General features: G+C 39.9%; 1 long non-coding RNA gene across 2 annotated transcripts in view; it reads right to left on the bottom strand.

Moving 5' to 3' along the window:
- Positions 1 to 18430, bottom strand: part of LOC122465001 — a 173362-nt gene that overhangs the window by 81788 nt on the left and 73144 nt on the right. The window lies entirely within an intron of this gene.

Genomic DNA, 18430 nt, shown 5'->3' with positions numbered 1-18430 from the left:
TTTAAGGAAAGGATTAAACACCCAAATTGGAGCCAGGAACAGCTTTACTTGGAAGTAATATAGCAAAATATAATGACAATGCAATAGAGTATAGTACCTACTGTAATGACTGTGACAAGATAATAGGTGATATCACAACAGTTCAGCTCATGGTGACAACTTATAAACATTAAAGTAAACTTAACCACTACTCATTGCAACCAAGACTTATGTTAAAAAACAAACTTGCACAAGAACATTCACCATAAACATTATACAAACTCAACACCTCCCAGAGAGTGCATTCCCCCGTAGTTTTAAAATCCCAGACACTTTCTTTGTTGGCACTCTTGATGAATGGGAGTTCAAGGGCAGCACTAGGTATCCTTGAATCAGCAGAGGCTGTCCAGATAATAGGAATGAAACAGTGGTGTATAGGGCAGATTAAGACTGACGTAGTGGTAGCTGGTAATAACCCTGGATATAAAACAACAGCCAGCAACTCTAAGCAGGCAATCACTTTTCTTACAAGCTCCCTGGTCTTCATCTCAGCACACTGTCCCTAGGACAAGGACTTTCACATCAAACCTCCAAAGGGACTGACAGGGTCTCCCCAGACATGGAGGATAATCTCTGGGCACTCATACTTTCTACAATTGCCTGTGGGCATGGCTGAGGATCTGCCAGTACAACCAGTGCTTTCTGTCCGCAGTTGTCAGTAGGTGACTGCTGAGACGGAGTCAAAGTGCTGAAGCTTGGGTGCTAGCAGACCTACAGGTGCAGCATGGCCTTAACACTGGTCTCTGCAGGGATGGCTTGACAGCAGAGTCTCCCAAATCTCCAGATCCAAAAACAGGCAACTGCCACTAGCTCCTATCCCACTGGACACCCAAACTTGTTGCACCTCTGGCTACAGGCCCAACTTTCTCTCTCCTTTTCCCTCAGCCAGCCCAGCCCTTCCATCTCTTGCCTTTCCACCTCTGCCTAGATACTGGATCCCAGAGCAAAGTTTAAAGCATCACCCCCAGAGAGGGCCAAACACTGCATCATGAGAATTGTAGTCCTTGCAGGGTCTAGCTCACCCGATTTAACTGGAAGTAGTTGAAGCCCTTTGGAGCCAATACACAAAGGCCTAAGCAGAACATCCCTGACAAGATTTGGAGGCCCTCATAACGGGAGTGTTGAGGTCAAGATTATGCATGAATCAATTCACCCAGAGAGTTTAATCCTGCTGGCATGAAGACTCTTCCTTACCAAAGGGCCCAAACATGCTAGCTTTTAACAAAAATGTTATCCATTTGCTTTCATGCTGGAAAGATACTTGTTAATCACAAACAATTTTATCATCTGTGTCTTCAAGATACAATCCATTTTAAACATCTAGCTGTTCATGAGATTTTTTGTGGAGATATTACCAAAATACTGACAGCACCGGAATTAGTACTCTTCATCGTTAACATACGTCTCTCTAACACAGAAGTAGACATGCACATTATTATTGCCCCTTTTTGGTCTGACCAGCGAATCAAAATTTGGGGTCCTGAGGATGCTCCAACTGGGAGGTGAAATTGATGATGGAGTCTGTTATTTTCTTTGATGTCATTTTGTTTTGTCATGGAACGTACAAAGTACTGCTTTTCCAACTGCAGCAGCAACCAAAGGCAAAAGAGGTAGCCCCCAGTTACTTTCTGCCAGCACTCCAACCCAGACCCTCTATATTTTTTCTCAGGGTCACACTATGTTCACTGGCTGCTGCTTGCCTTTCTTGCTCTGCTCTCAGTCTCTCACTGGTTCTGTGTCCTGCCTTCCCTCTCTCTCACACATACACTCTTACCCAAAACAATACTCAGCAAAAGTATACTCTGCTCAGACAGTCCAAAACTCCTAGGCAGGTTCACGTAACTCTTTTGTTTTAGGTGAGGGATCATGATTAATTTATCCTTACAGTTATATTAATTGAAGGGTGCGTTCACACTCATTAATCTCAGTGAGGTTTTAACTCAACTCATAACAATGTGTCATCCAGCTCATAACAGCTGACATGGCAAAAGTTTCTATCTGAGTCCTTTGCTATGGGAGAAACCTGCATTGCATTAAAATAGCTCTAGGTGAATAGCTTCCTGCTAATGTTGGATTTCAGCACAGCAGGTGTTGAATGGTCCCTGGTCTTCCTTCTCTCTGCATGGTCACTCTGGTCCTCCCCAGACAAAAACAAGTCTGTACAAATTGGTCCATAGGATAAACTGATGCTACTGCTGATCCAAAATAGTACAGAACAAAATAGGAACCACAAGCAATAGAGATTTTAGGGAAAAAGCCAAAAGGAGGAAAAGACAATATGTTTACAAAACTTCTAACCCACCTCCCCACCCAAAAACCACTGCATCCTCACATATAACTATAGCACTTAGGTCTGGTTTGAGAGATTCCTCTAACGCTGACCAAAGAGATAATTTCAAGTGGTAGGCTACATCAGCTCAACCATACAGAGAGAAAGTAAGCATGTAGAAAAATAGCGTCTCTTAGGAATGAAGTCTTGTATATCAGACAGAATAACCTATAACAGAGGTCAGTTAAAAGTTTTCAAGAATATAGTCACCTTTACTTGGAGATAAAGGCATAAAGTAATCTAATTATATTTAGTATACCTAATTGTGAGCTATGTTGTTCTCATTCATTACTGTGAGCTGTTGGTTTTCTTTATTGATTTATGTGTCTTTATCAATGTTTGCTATATTTATAGGCAATAAAAATATCATTGAACCACAGAAGGAACAGACACATCCATAGGATATGTATTAGCTATTCTGAGAAAAATCTATTGCTGACACAGTGCCCTAACACTTACCACCTCAGATGTGAATACCAACTGGCACACATATGCAAACAAGTTCAAACAGATTTCATACTGTCACTGTGAAACTAGTTCATCCCTCAAATACACAGTGTCCCCTGCTGTGATAAAAGGAGATATGCCAGCCATGTTAACGTTATGCTGAACACAAAAGGAGAAATTTGAGGAAAAGGCTTATTCCCTGTTATCAAGATTCAAGGTTAACCATTTTTAAATCCAAATATCTTAAAGCAGTTGTATGTGAACCTGAATGGTGCTGTTTAAGAGATTTAGTTTTTCAGGTTAAGCCCCCCTGCCATACAACCTAGCAACGACGACGATCACCCCTGTCAAGGTTCCTTCCCCACTCTGAACTCTAGGGTACAGATGTGGGGACCTGCATTAAAGGCCCCCTAAGCTTATTCCTACCAGCTTAGGTTAAAACTTCCTCAAGGTACAAACTTTTACCTTTTGTCCTTGAACCTTTATGCTGCCACCACCAAAGTGTCTAACAAAAATAACAGGGGAAGTGCCCACTTGGAAACATCTCCCCCCCAAAATATCCCCCCAAGCACTACTCCCCCTTTCCTGGGGAAGGCTTGATAAAAATCCTCACCAATTTGCATAGGTGAACACAGACCCAAACCCTTGGATCTTAAGAACAATGAAAAAGCAATCAGGTTCTTAAAAGAGAATTTTAATTAAAGAAATAGTAAAAGAATCACCTCTGTAAAACCAGGATGGTAAATACCTTACAAGGTAATCAGATTCAAAACATAGAGAATCCCTCTAGGCTAAACCTTAAGTTACCAAAAGACACAAAAACAGGAATATACATTCCATTCAGCACAACTTATTTTATCAGCCATTTAAACAAAACAGAATCTAATGCATATCTAACTAGATTGCTTATTAACCCTTTACAGGAGTTCTGACCTACATTCCTGCTCTGGTCCTGGCAAAAACATCACACAGACAGAGAGGACCCTTTGTTCCCTTACCCCCACCCCACTCCAGCTTTGAAAGTATCTTGTCTCCTCATTGGTCATTTTGGTCAGGTGCCAGCGAGGTTATCTTAGCTTCTTAACCCTTTACAGGTGAAAGGGTTTTTCCTCTGGCCAAGAGGGATTTAAAGGTGTTTACCCTTCCCTTTATATTTATGACAGTCCCCTTCTCCCCCTCCAGTATTTAGTTCCATCTTCAAACTGACATTTTAAAATTAGGGTTAAACCTGAAAAAAGGGAAAATCATCCTCACATGTTAACAGTCATCTTATTTGGACGGTTTGCTGATGATGTTGCATCACTGGCAAATCAGAAATCCAGTGGCTCAAGTTTTCAGAACTGGTTATCAGGCAGCTTGTGATTAAATAAGTCTCCAACTTGCCTATAAGTATCTACTAGTTCCACACAACAAAGTAATAACTTGAGTATGGGCTGCTGAATTTAAGTTTGGTTTAAAAACTAGGGCATACCCTGACTGAAGTAACATGCATTGAAGAGACCACTGTTGATGCATGTCAATTGTTCAGCTGATCATGAATTTTAAGTGTTTCTTCCTTTTGAAAGAATATTAATCATCTACATAAAGCTATCAACATATTTTAAAAATGCACAAAAACTCCACAAAGAAATGCTTCAAACTAATATTTTCCCCTGAAAAAAACCTGTAATTGCTTATTTGCATTGCATAATTTCACCCATTTTAAGTCGATTTTTTAAAAAATCTTTGAAAAATCTGATGACCTATTTATCATCTCACCATAGAAAAGCAAAGTGTGTTATATTCCTTAAAATGTGTAAACAATTGGACCCCTTTCTGAATTGTACTGTCCCAAATGTTTTGAAAACTAACATCTTTCCCCCCACATCCCCCATTTTTTTTCCTGAATCATCTAACCAACTCTTTCAAAAAAGAGGCCTCAGATGACATTTTTTTTTCTTCTTGATTTGCTTCCCAATCTCTGAAGATTATTTTTCTCCAGACAGAGATGGTAGAATCTTTTACAAGATTTACTTCGAGTTATGGATTTCAATCATGTATTCAGATGTCTCTACTGGACATAAACCAGAAGATTTATAATAATACTGCTGGAACTTTCACGGTAAATGAATTTTACCAACATTTCTTTGACAACAATGCCAGGCAGTTAGAAACATTTGAAATCAGTGAATCTGAAGAACTAACATTTGTCTTGCCAGTCTTGTCAACACCTGTTTGAACTGCTGTCTACACAGATGCCCAAGAGAAGAAGGAGAGGGACAGAGAATTTCGAGTGTGACCCCGATCAAAGACACTACTCAGCTAATTGTTCGGTCTTTTCTCTATCATTTCACTATTGTATACCTGATTAATTTTTAGGGGTAGACAAATATAATTGTAATGGTGGCAAATGGTTTGACTGAAGGGGGGTTTTCTCTACATTATGTGCTTTCAGTCTCCTTTTCTGAACAAATGAATCAAGGCCTCACCATCAAGATACTCTGCTTTCAGAGTAAACTAAAAACATTGCAGGATTTAAACTGGTTATCTAGCTACAATGCCCAATGCCAACCCTCACCCCCCCACACACACAATCTAAGGATATGTAACTTCATTGTACTACCACTAACAGTTCTGTTCTCATCAGTATAGGGGAAAGGAGCATGCTTGAGTTATCTTGGACAGCTTTATGTTGTGGCTTACCCCTCTCTCTGTTTTTTTAAATGCTGTTTCTGAAGGGAAGTATATGACAGAAGGGCTTTGGATTTCACTATGCATCTTCAGAATCTCATGCTCTCTTTCAACAGACAGTGACAAAACGTGAGTACCCCAGGCTCATGAAGAGGCACCATCCATTTTTCGGAGTACATTTTCCTCTTGCGTACTTATTTGAATGAGCCAGGCTAAGTTTCTTTCTGATTACATAAGTTTATTTCTGTGAACATGATGGGATGGTAGGGCTCCACAAAATCCACCATGCTGATGGTCTGTCTGGAGAGGTGGGAACTGATACATTCTCTTCACCAGCATCTGTTTTGCTGCAGTACCTTTTCTTCTCCTCTGCCACTTCGTGTCTCAATCACTCATCACCTCCCCCTCCTTTTGTTGTTTTTTTCTAATGCTCATTAACACTTGTTAACACTGAATCCCTTGGCAGGTAGGAAGAATGCTAACGACATTGATCTGATCTCTTAAATGTATTGCATACCAGACCTGCAGAAGAGCTCTGTGTAAGCGTGTCTCTTTCACCAACAGAAGTTAGTCCAATAAAAGATATTACCTCATCAGCCTTGTCTCTCTAACATAGTGTATATGTCAGATTTACAGTGTCAGCCTTGCTTTTAGAAGTGTTCTGAACCAAACCCTGGATCTAAATACCCCTGAATTTTGGGGAAGACACAAATGATCCAAACTTTAAGACCATCTGTGCTACCACTGAGTCAACAAGAAAGGTGGAAAGTCATAAAAAGGGATGTGTAACACAAAACTAATAGGGAAATATTCCAATCCATAATGTTGCATCTGCCAAGTAGTGTCCAAATATTGCAAATAGATCTAATCAGAATCCAGAGTGCCCATGACTGGACTTGTTGTTTGGGTAAGACTTGTACAGTTTGCCACTTTAATCAACATCTAAACCAGCCTTTCTCATGGTCTGCAGATGGTAGTTCTGTCACGTAAACTAAAAAAAAAAAAATTGTCTTACCTTTTAGGTGGATCTGTGATAAGCTTCTCTCTGCTGGAAGTCACTTTCACATACATCATTCACAAGCCTTATAGGCTAAGAGACCGGTACATTCAAAGTCACAGCACGTAATAGATAATGAAGTGCTGGTTCTAGGCAACAGCATCAGGAACTTCAGGTGTTTGTTTAATATTCATTGTGCATATTCCTAAATAGTCCATGCACATTTTAAAAAATTTCCCCCACCTAGTGCTGCACTTTTTTAAACCCTGTAAGAGACACATGTTCAATAATAGCCATTAAGTACTGGGGCCTGGGGAAAAGGTGTCATTTGCTGCAAAAGAATTAGAAAGGCATTTAGTAGAAAATGACATATCTTTGATTCTGCTACTTCAACAAAATGCTATAAAAATGTTTGTATTACTTACATTTCTTTTGGCAAAAAAAATTTGTATTATGATTTTTAGATATGTTTAATACCAAAATTACACAGATAGAAACACACGAACAAATAGAGGTACACGTAATGTGCATCCATATATACATCTAGATAGAAATGTCTATAATGTAATTCATGAAATTGTGGATTAGTCAAATAAATTATACACATGTTCATAATAACACTGGGTTTATACTTCTATTATTCTTGTCCCTCCTGCTACATTTCTGGATTCATGAAGCTTTCACAGCTCCCTCAACACCCACCTTATCCCACTCAACTCCCTCCCCCCTCCCCCCCCCACACACACCTACATTTTATGTATTACCAATATCTAAAGAAAGAAAAAATCTGGCGTACTGTCAAAAATAGAGAGAAATGAAATGGACAATAAAGAAATCTCTTTAATATTAAAGAAATTGAAATGTGTCTGTTACCAGCTTTAACGTTCACTACTCTTTTATAGCATGCCCCCAAATTAAGAAATTTTTCAAAATGGTCACTGGCGGTTACCAAAAGAGGCATACATACTTTTGGTTATGAAGAGAGACAGTTTGGTTAAAGAGATTTTTTTATCAAATTGTCTTCTGTCAAAATTATTTTTAAATGCTGAAGAAATCTATACAAACTATAGGCTGGATACTGTCACTTTAATTCATGGTAAATCATCCTTAACTCTGTGATTTTTAGATTTCACTGAAACTATTCACAGGGTAAGGTTTTATGAAAGTGAGAAAGGCAGAAGCTGGCCTTAACATGCTTTTAAAGCATATGTACACAAACTCTTCCTTATATCTATCTTGACATATACAATGAAAACGGATTGAGGAGCAATTCCAGTGCACTCTCAGGGCCTGTACTTAGTAGTGAACCAGAAACTACCTCTTGCTTAAAAAGAACACCACAAAAGTGTCATACTAAGAACCTAAACCATCTGAGCACATTGTTTTGTCTGATGCTGGAAGAGACCAATTTGAAGAAATACTCACACACAGCGGATTCAAAGGAAGCCTGCTACTGGAAGGGAAGGGAAAAGTAGCACTTAGGATCTGTAAAATACGGGTGACATTTGCATTTAGTGGACAGAAGGACCACTCTAACACTCTTAGATTATGTTACAATGTACACTAGTCTCTCTGCCTCAAGGGAGAGTGAAAGAATTATCCATTTTTCATGAGAGGTGGGGCTTCAAGAGACCAAGAGGCCATTTTACTGCAAGAGCAAATAACCGCAGGGTCTTAGGAATCCACACTTCAGTTCAACAGTTCATCTGAAGATGCTGAACTTTTCAAAACTATGATGGTGCTCTACCTGACTACAGCAGCTTTCCATGTTAGTTGGTAGTAAAGCAAACCTGATGCACTTACTTGTTAGACTCACAGAAACAATCACAAGAAGGCGGGGAGGGGAGAAAAAAGCAAATACAGCTCTGGCACCAGTAATATGCCCAAACTAATTCAGGTGGAGCATTATTGTAAGTCTATTTTTGCATGCCCGTTTAAATTCTGCAAGCTTCCATAAATGCAGTTATCATTACCATGGTTGCCTTATCACTCTCAGTGATTGCTCTCTTTCAACCAAGTACAAAGGCAGGCTGAATATAAATGTTTTGTCATAAAACTGCTATTCAAACAATAAAAAAGGGTTACAATGGTACTAAAAAAATCACCCCCAGGCCTGAAGCACAGACTGGCAGTATGCATATTCAGGCAGCACAAAAGCACAACTAGTCACATAGTTCCTACCCACAAGACCCTTCTGCTGCATCTGTTCTTAGTATCAGCATGGCTCTAAAAGTGATTGGAATATTCTCACATGTTCAGGGCATCCAGAACTGGGTTTAACATTGTGATAATGATTACTGTAATTAGGAACGTTAGCCTTTGGACTGGTGTTTAATTTTTAAGAAGAAAATTATTTGAATGATGTTTTCCCCTTTTCCACTGAAAATGCTTTTGCTTTTATCAGCTTTGGCCATTTAATGACATCGAGGACAAATGCAACATGGTCCAAAACAGCCATCTTGCCAAAAGGCTCTCAGAAAGGCATTACAGAGTGCTTTCTGGGCAATCCTCCTCCACAGGCTTTAGCATTGCCATTGCCTTGTCTTGGTGAATTTGCTGTCCTTTCTTCAAGTATCAAAACAAGGTCAGCTGGTGGGGATGAGGGGAGAAACAATTTGTAACAAGTAAAGGACCACCAAAAACAAACAAACTAATTACCCTGACAATGCGACAGCATTGCTATCTCATCCAAAACACAGGTAGAGTTTAAAACAAAAGGTTTATCAAGGCTGTATGCCCACTGCTCTGAGTAAATGTGCCTCCTTGCAACAATAAAGACAAATAAAGTACTAAAAAAGCATAAAGGAGGAGATTACAGACCTAGCTGTGGTTTGATAAATGGCATTCTACTTCACTCTGCTTATTGTGTACTTCATACCTTGCTCTTGAATATGGAAGAGAATTTTATTAAAGATTTAGCCACGGTGGTGGTGGTGACTGGCTCACAGTAATTTTCCTATAAAGTAGTTTAATCTATCACAGGGCAGACAGTGCACCTTCTTACCATGTATCATATCTGTCTATTGAGTAAGTGCTATCCAAATCCAATTTCTTTTCATTTTTGGAACTCGTGATGCATATTCAAGATACATTTTATTTTTGTCTCAGGCCTAAATTAGGTGCTGTATCAGGTGAAAAAGAGCACTAATAAAAAAGAAGTCTGGACACTATGGGCTCTATTTCTCAGTGGACATTTTCTTTTTAAGGAAATAGTGCAGTGCTAATGGTACAAAATATTGGTCACGTATGGATGTCATTCTACTCATGACACTAAGAACATGCATTCAGAATACTTGCACCACTGCTTATGGGTTGACCCGGCAAAGACATTGCGGTAAAGTTCAGATCTTGGTTTTTTGAAACTCACAGTGGTTGTTCCATCTATTCAGTGAGTAATAAGCCATCAGGAAAGTCTAAACCAGAATCCTGTGCTTTATTTTTCAGAATAAGGTAAATCCCAAAAGGCAGCTTTTGAGTGCTATAGTATAGAGTCAGAGAAATTAGAAATCACCTACTAGGTCATCTTCTCCATTCCCCTGTTAATACAGAATTGTTCTCTGCAAAATGTTTTTCTAATGCTTTGTCCATTTTAGGTGTAAATGATCCAAAACAATTATAGGTCTTCATCCTCCTGACTTGGGAAACTATTTTACTTTAATAATTTCTAATTTTGGATAATTTCTCATTTCTGTTAGGTAACTTCTCCATGCCCACTATTTATCCTAAATTTCTCATTTCATTTAGTCCTATTACAGACTTAGTTACAGATACTTCTTAGCTTCTACTCACAAAATGGAGTGACAGTTCACTGAACTGAGTACAGAAATATGTTCTCATGGCGAGGAGTCAGGAGACCTAATCCAGAGTTGTTTATTACATCTGAAGATCACTTGGGACATTTGGAAAGTGCAGCCCTCCCAGTTATCAGTACCTTCTTCAGGCAGCACATTAAACTCCAGATAAGAGAGAATGCATCAGTTTCCATCTAGTTTCTGAATGCAGTTCAGGGTGTTGGATTTGATCCTTCACAGTTTAGGTCTTGCGTATCTTAGGCTACTTCCCTTCTCATTTTTAACCCAGCAGTTAAGATCAGTTTCTGTGTTCAAGCTGATAAATCTGTTAAACACGAGTGCCCTGGTCTCTAGAACTTGCACTAAGAGAATCCTAATTCATGGACCTTCGGGGCACAGTCGAAAACATATCTGTTTAACCAGGTTGTTTCTGGGAAAGGTGAGATGAGGGACATGGGCCTCAGAATTTGGAAAGAGAGAGCTGATGCTGGGTCAACCTGAATTATTGTGTCCTTTTAATTATTGAAATGGTCATGTGCTTCCTAGAGCTTAAGGATAGGAATACTGCATAAATAAAAAATAACTAAAAATAAATAAATAACCCTGGCTCTGTTGCTATCTCGGGCTATAACCTAATGCAGTGCTGGGAAGCCGCTTGTTCAGGGAAAGCCCCTGGCGGGCCGGGCCGGTTTGTTTACCTGCCGCGTCCGCAGGTTCAGCTGATTGCGGCTCCCTCTGGCCGCAGTTCGCTGCGATTGACCGAACCTGCAGACATGGAAGGTATGACCTAATGGAATTCACTTCAGCCCTGATCCTCTAAGGACATACACATGAGTTTAACTTTACACACTGTAAGTAGTCCCTTTGACTTTAATGAGACTACTCACAATACATAAAGTTAAGCATATGCATTACGTTTTTGCAGAATTGCGGCCTTGCTCTCCCTGCCATGGTTTCCCTATATGTATAATGAAGAAAAGTCCATAAAGGACCTGCCAGCACTGAACCTGGTTTAAACCAGTAAAACTGCTCCTCACTTTGAGTGCTATACTAATCTAGGTTTGGTTTTGTATCTGATTGGGGTGAGAAATTGCTCTATGTTAATGTAAACAGAATAATAATGAATGAAGGCAAGTCCAATAGTTTTATTGGTCACTCAGTTCACAGGCTACTCTGAATTTACACACAGAACTGGATACATTGGCAACAGGACAAACCTACAAATCTAATAAGAAACATAAGTAACTTGTGTTGTGACATGGGGTAGTTCTGTCGTTAAAGACTTTTTTTGCTGAATTGTCACAGAATTAATGCTGAAATTAAAACTGTTCCTTTCTTCTTTCTTTGTGTTTTAAACAGAGAGTGGTCTTCGGCTGCAGACTTACGTAACCTTTTGATTTTAATTTGTTATGGCAACATAGCAGTAAAGTGGCTAGTGGACACCTGCAGCTGGCTGTTTGCACCTGCGCCAGTCTTAGAAAACCCCTTGCCTTAACTAGGCTGTCTGGGGACTAGTTCTAAAGGCCAGTTCACTGTAGGATAAGAGAAGGAAGTACTGTCCTAGAATGTTATTTAAGGCCATATTTTAGCAGTCAGATGATAATTTTAAGAATTAGCTTCTGTACCTTTTGAGGTAACAGGCATTTAACATTCACCTTCTCTAGCGATTAAAGGCTTTGACACTTACTTTCCTTTTCATGAAATAAAGGTTTGTTTTGTTTTGTTTTATTTTAAAAGGTGCTTAAATGAAATGCTAATGTATTAAATCCCTTTTATTGTTTTACTAATGCAGTGTGCCACCAAAAAGGGTCCAACCATAACAATGAGATCTTTTTAAAATAACAAATGAGTTGCATTAATTAATAATGCATTTATATAATGCCTTTCATCCTGGTACACAGAGATTTGGTACTCTAATAACCTAAAACTGGAGCTGGATTCTTCCCCAGTTTACTGAGCATCAGCTAGCAAGCAATTTTAAGAGACAAATATATTGGGCTGTCGCTGGTTGACAGGTCTGTGAATCTTGGGGTGGTCTGTCTGTTTAGGGTTTTTCCATGTAAGGCAGCCTTCCCCATCCCACCACAGGATATCTTAACTGGACCCAGAGTTAGCAAATTGGAAAGCCTTGGATATGAGGAGCTGTTCTGAGCTGTATATGCACTAACCAAAAAATACATTCTAAGAAATGTAATATTGTTGCAAAACCTAATAAAAACTAAGAGGAGATTCACAGATGAGAGAAGGCTAACCTCCCTACTTGGGCTCATTAAGGAAGTGGCTAAGGAAATTACCTCTTCTGCCTAGGTATTCAACATCAGCTTCATCTGGAAATGTCATGTTTTCATTAGTGTCTGTCACAACATTAGCATCATATTAGACATGGCCTCAAGCCAATATACCAGACATAACACAGACCCAAATCCGGGAAAGACCAGATTCAGGCATTGCAACTCAGGCCCCATCTCCACATATTGTGGGTGATATTTACAGCTAGTGAATTTTCCTTTTCTTTTTTTAATATCAAATGTCTGGGATTATTTTGTCACATGACCCATGGCCAACAATCTATTTTTCGGTGATAAATTACACAAGGCATTAAGAACCTTCAAAGAAAGGAAAAGGGACCATTTAATTATGTTACTGTATGGTCTAAATATTTGATCGGAAGTGTTTTTCCAATCAATATTTTAAATGAATCAAGGAAATTTAATAGTTAAATCTTGTTCTCATTAACTTTGTCCTTTTTTAAAAATCTTTTCAGAAGCCATACACCATTCAAGAGCTATGAGAAGATGAACCATTCATGTCACAAAATTTTCATTGAAAACTCATGGTTTCACGAACTTCACAAAACTGCCTGAACATTTTCATGCTATCAAGCTGAAATCCAGAATATTGCGAGACTTTTTATGTTTTGTTAGCCTCCCTGGTGAATTTTAAACGCTTTATATTTCAGGACTGGTTATATCCCGTTTTTAAAAAACCATACACATAAAGACATTGTAGGATCATCATGGTTAGTGCTTTGGGACAGGGATCATCTTTTTTGTTCTGCATTTGTACAGCACCTAACACAATGGGATCTTGGTTCATGACTGGAGCTCCTAGGCTCTATCACAAAACAAATAAGTAATAATAATATAATGAAGTGCTGACCAGTGTTGAAATCAATAGGCTGAGAAGTGAAACTGACAAAGCTATAGTCTCATTCACATTGTAACCTACATTAACAAACATATATTTTCAGTAGAAGCATTACTGCTGTCTTCAGGCTGCAGATGTGTCTTTTATTTCACTTTAGTTTTTTAATGAAAACCCAATATGAATATGATACTGAATCTTTTGCAGCATAACTCACAAATGAAGAATTGAGCATGACAGAATCATATGTGTGACAAAGTTCCTGCTCTACCTTGGTGGGTCTTGCACTTATTGGTGGATTTGCTCGCCTTGGAGCTTCACGGCAGCCCTCAGCTTGGCTGTTTTTCTGAACCCACAGTCCAGGTCGACTCCTCCTGTGTCTGACCAGGAGTTGGGAGGTTTGGGGGGAACCCGGGCCCGCCCTCTACTCCGGGATCCAGCCCAGGGCCCTGTGCAATGCAGCTGTCTAGAGTGCCTCCTGGAACAGCTGTGCGACAGCTATAACTCCCTGGGCTACTTCCCCATGGCCTCCTCCCAACACCTTCTTTATCCTCACCACAGGACCTTCCTCCTGGTGTCTGATAATGCTTGTACTCCTCAGTCCTCCAACAGTATGCGTTCTCACTCTCAGCTCCTAGCGCCTCCTGCTCCCAGCTCCTCACACGCACACCACAAACTGAAGTGAGCTCCTTTTTAAAACCCAGGTGCCCTGATTAGCCTGCCTTAATTGATTCTAGCAGCTTCTAGATTGGCTGCAGGTGTTCTAATCAACCTGTCTTAATTGTCTACAGAAGGTTCCTGTTTGTTCTGGAACCTTCCTGGTTACCTTACCCAGAGAAAAGGGACCTCCTTAGCCTGGGGCTAATATATCTGCCTTCTATTACTCTCCTATAGCCATCTGGCCCGACCCTGTCACATATGTGAGATAGATATCTTAGGAAATAATACATAACATTTGTATTACAGCAGCATCTAGGAGCCCCACTCATGGACCAGAACCCCATTATGCTAGGAACTGTACAAACAGAACAAAAAGACAGCCTCAAAGACCTTATGGTCTCAGTTGAAAAACCCTAAACAGATGGACCATCCCAAGATTCGCAGTCCTGTCAGCCAGGGACAGCCCAATACACTTGCCTCTTAAAATTGCTTCCTAGCTGGTGCTCAGTAAACTGGGGAAGACTCCAACTCCAGATTTAGGTTATTACAGTACCAAATCTGTGTGTGCCATGTACAAGACAAGAGATGGATACAGACAGACCAACAGGTGAGCAATAAGGCAATATTGGCCAGCATCGTAGGCTGTGGTGTCAGCACACCAGCAGCCTAACTATTATTATGCCAAATTTATTAAGCATATATGATGTTGAGACTGTACTATTTTTAGGCTCAGATTTTCAAAGCTGCCTAGGGGAATTCTCATTGGAACTGAGCATCCTAATCAAATCACCTAGGCAGCTTTGAATGTATCAGTTTAATCATTAGGTAAAACACAAGAGTACTCTTTACACCCTATAAATACACAGACTGTGCTTATTCAAAGCTTTGTGAATCCCATTGCAAGAATTTTTTGGAAATCCAATAAAAAAATTAGATTACATTACCTCCCAAAAACATGGTTTAAATATTTCTTTTTTTAAAAGGTGCGAGACTTTAAAGACTAGTTAATGTGATATTTTCCATGTGTAGTACAGTCAAGCTTGATCTGTTGTGGTGAATTATCAAAGATGACACAGACCTCTCAGATCAGCAAAAATCAAATGAACACTCCTAGTCTCAAGGGCTTTTTGTTGTGAAACTGAGAAAAAAAATGCATTGGTATACAGATGCAGTTGCTCCATGCTTTCCCTTCGATGATTACAACTATAGTCAAAAGCCTAGTAAGGAGATGAGATACATTGTAGAGTCAGGACAAAAAAACATTTTTAAATGACCAAAATCAAATGCAACAATGCAACTAATAATCAATTTAGAGAATTTTATTCATCTGCTCAGTCCTCAGCCTTTGACATATTACACCAAGTGTGGTATGCAAGTACGTTTTGGGGAAAAAACCCCCAAAAACAAACACCTTTCAAGAAATGTGAAGTAAATCATTTGGTGGGAAGGATGTGATATAGTGGTTAGACCACAGGATTGGAAGCCTGGACTACTGACTCTGTTACCAATTCACTATGTGGCTGTGAGTCATCTGTCACTGTACTTCAGTTGGGTATAAAAACACATACCTACCTTACCATAGTGGTACAAGTGCATTACTGTTTGTGAAGTGTTTTCAGATGTGCAGATAAAATGTAATGCTATGTAAGTGTAAGAGAGAAAGGCTGCAATATGGAAGACCTCTGCTCCTCTACATGCTTCCTTGGTGAGTCATTTTGTCTGTGTGCCTCAGTTCCCCATCTGAAAAAAATGCAGATAATATTTTCCTACCTCCACAGAGGGTATTTGAGATTAAATTGAAGATTGTGAGGTGCTCAGATACTATGGTAATGGGGACCACAGGAGTCTGTAAGTTTTATCTCAGCTAGATAAGTGTAAATTATTATCAGAATTCAGGACTGGTCATACCATATCAGACTCCTGCTCCATCTATTCTGCCACAAAGGAGGGTGCAAAATCCTAATAATTCCATTTATTGTGAAGATTCAGTGCTGTATACAGGGAAAACAATCTTTCCCAGCTTCTTACAGGATGGAGATTTGATGTCCTTTATAATTGCCTCAGTCTGCAAATCTTGGTTATACAGTTAGCAAGCCCAGGTTTTGGTGGTATTTTTTAAGTAAAACCACAGGTGGCAACTGAATATCAAACACCAAAAAAAGCTCAGCCATCTGACATTTTCACAAAGAAAAAGGAGAGAGACATGGGGATATTTTTTTTAAAAATGTACTAAAAATTCCCTCCCCTATTTCTTACACCATAGTATAATCACCCCATCTAGCTAACTGCTTCTGACATAATACTGGAGAGATCCAGTGGTACATGCACCAGGCAGATAATGCCAGGAACAGGAAGAAAAACAGAAAAGAAACCATCCAATTTTTAGCACAAGAGATAGCTGTTTAAATCTGCATAGATTCCAATTCTGAATCTAATCCAGCCTACCCCTGATGGTGGAAGAGACATGTGGGACAAGCCACAGAAAAGCTTGCAAGTATCAGAGGGGCCAAAAGGTGTCCCACTAGCCTCAAAACTATTAATTAGCAACTAGCATAGCTGCACCACAGAATTGTTGCTCCAGGATTCCTCCTCCAGAGGTTGCTGTTAGTCTGCCTCATTATCATCTGGATGGAAAACAACATTCTTTCCTGGGAGCTCTCTGCAACAGTCTTATTGATTAAGTTCCCACAGTGTTAAATCATTCTGTAGCTTTCACTCCATTCTGCCCACCTCCCAACCCCTGAATAATAAAACGTTCAGTGGATTTACAGGGGTGGAGGAATAGGTGAGGAGAGTTTTGGTAAACACCTTAATATAATGCAGTTTTTATTTATACGGTGCCCTTAGTATCAGAACATTTCACATGCCAAGACAGTGTTTTAAAAAGCCAAATTAAACTAATCCTACTTTGCTCTTGCATTTATACAGGTTCTGGTCATCTGTACAGTCTCTGCCAAACACATGGGAACATGTCATTTACAGGCTACTTGTAGAGAATTTGAAATAAAAGAAAGAGAAGCTAGTATGGTGATATGTCCCCTTCCATTCCCCTTCAGAGTTGGAATCTCAACAACAACAACAACCACCCACTTCACAACAAATCAGCTGATGTACTTGCATCCATGAGGTGCAAATTTATGTAATGCAATGCAAAAACAGTAAACCATGCATCAGAATATAAATATAATGTACTTTGTATCTTCATTAAAAAATTGCACTGTGAAAGAGCCTATCGAGAAACATGGGCCCGGATGCTACAAACTGATGCACCAATGCAGACCCCAGTCAGAGCTGAACCCTGCACGAGTCTGTGCTAGCACATCTTTCTTGTCAACTCAAGGGCATAAACAGAAATATAATCCTCTACTTTAAGCAGCACAGAAGGTAACTGGAAGAGACGCAAGGATTATAGGACCTCCTAGAGATAGATCTAGTTTCCGTATATCCATCACCCACCGGTAAGAAGAGTCATGCCTTGGGGCAAGAAATTGCTCTTTTACACTCTTAGAGGCTCATTGTAAAAGCTCCCCAAAACCTCCAAGAAGTAAATTGTTGGTGCCACCTACAGGGGAAAAAGGAAAAACTGCTTTCTAATTTATATATGCACATCTTTGAAGTACTGTAGATGCTTTTTTTAGTAGCTGTGTTTTTATTTCTAATGAAAAATTATTTTCAGCAGGTTACTACTTGTTTAATCTGTCCTGAAGGGGAGAGGCCAGCACAAGATCGAAAAAATGCCAGGTGTACTTGGAATAGATGGTGGGGATGTTAGCAGTAGTTCTTAGTTCCTGTGGGACTTCATTCCATAGTCTCAGACCAATATCTGAGAAAGCACCATCTCCTGCACAGATGAGTTTTTGCCCTTGTGGTAAAACATTCCATTTTGCCTGAGGAGCAAAGTTGTTCATGATGGTTGCGTCACCCAGATTTGTTGTTACCATACTAGTTACTTAAAGGGCAAAGAACATGGAACCTTCCAACTGAAGGGTCGTTGTGAATGGATAGTCTGCCCGTAAGGGAAGTAATGCCTAATGGCCAGCCCACCCCACCACCTGGCGTGGCCCTCCTCTCTTCCCCCAAACATCTGGAGGATGAACTGGGAGAAAGCCTTTATTTTGGCCCCTTTCTCCTCCCTCACAGTGGGGGCAGACATAAGCAGGAAGAGGGCTGGACAGGGGACTCCTGCCCCAAGGAATGAATAGACTGTCTGAGATGCTACCTCAATCCCAGAAGGAGGGCTGCGGGGAAAGTCCGGTCCAAAGAAGGGAACTATTGGCTACTCTAAGGCAGGGAGGCTGTCTGGAATACAACCTGGTTCCAGGAAGAGGGCTGAGGGAGAAAACTCCTCTTAAA

Source organism: Chelonia mydas, chromosome 3 (genome assembly GCF_015237465.2).
Source record: "Chelonia mydas isolate rCheMyd1 chromosome 3, rCheMyd1.pri.v2, whole genome shotgun sequence".
Taxonomy (NCBI): domain Eukaryota; kingdom Metazoa; phylum Chordata; order Testudines; family Cheloniidae; genus Chelonia; species Chelonia mydas.
This window is presented reverse-complemented; position numbering and strand designations above follow the sequence as displayed.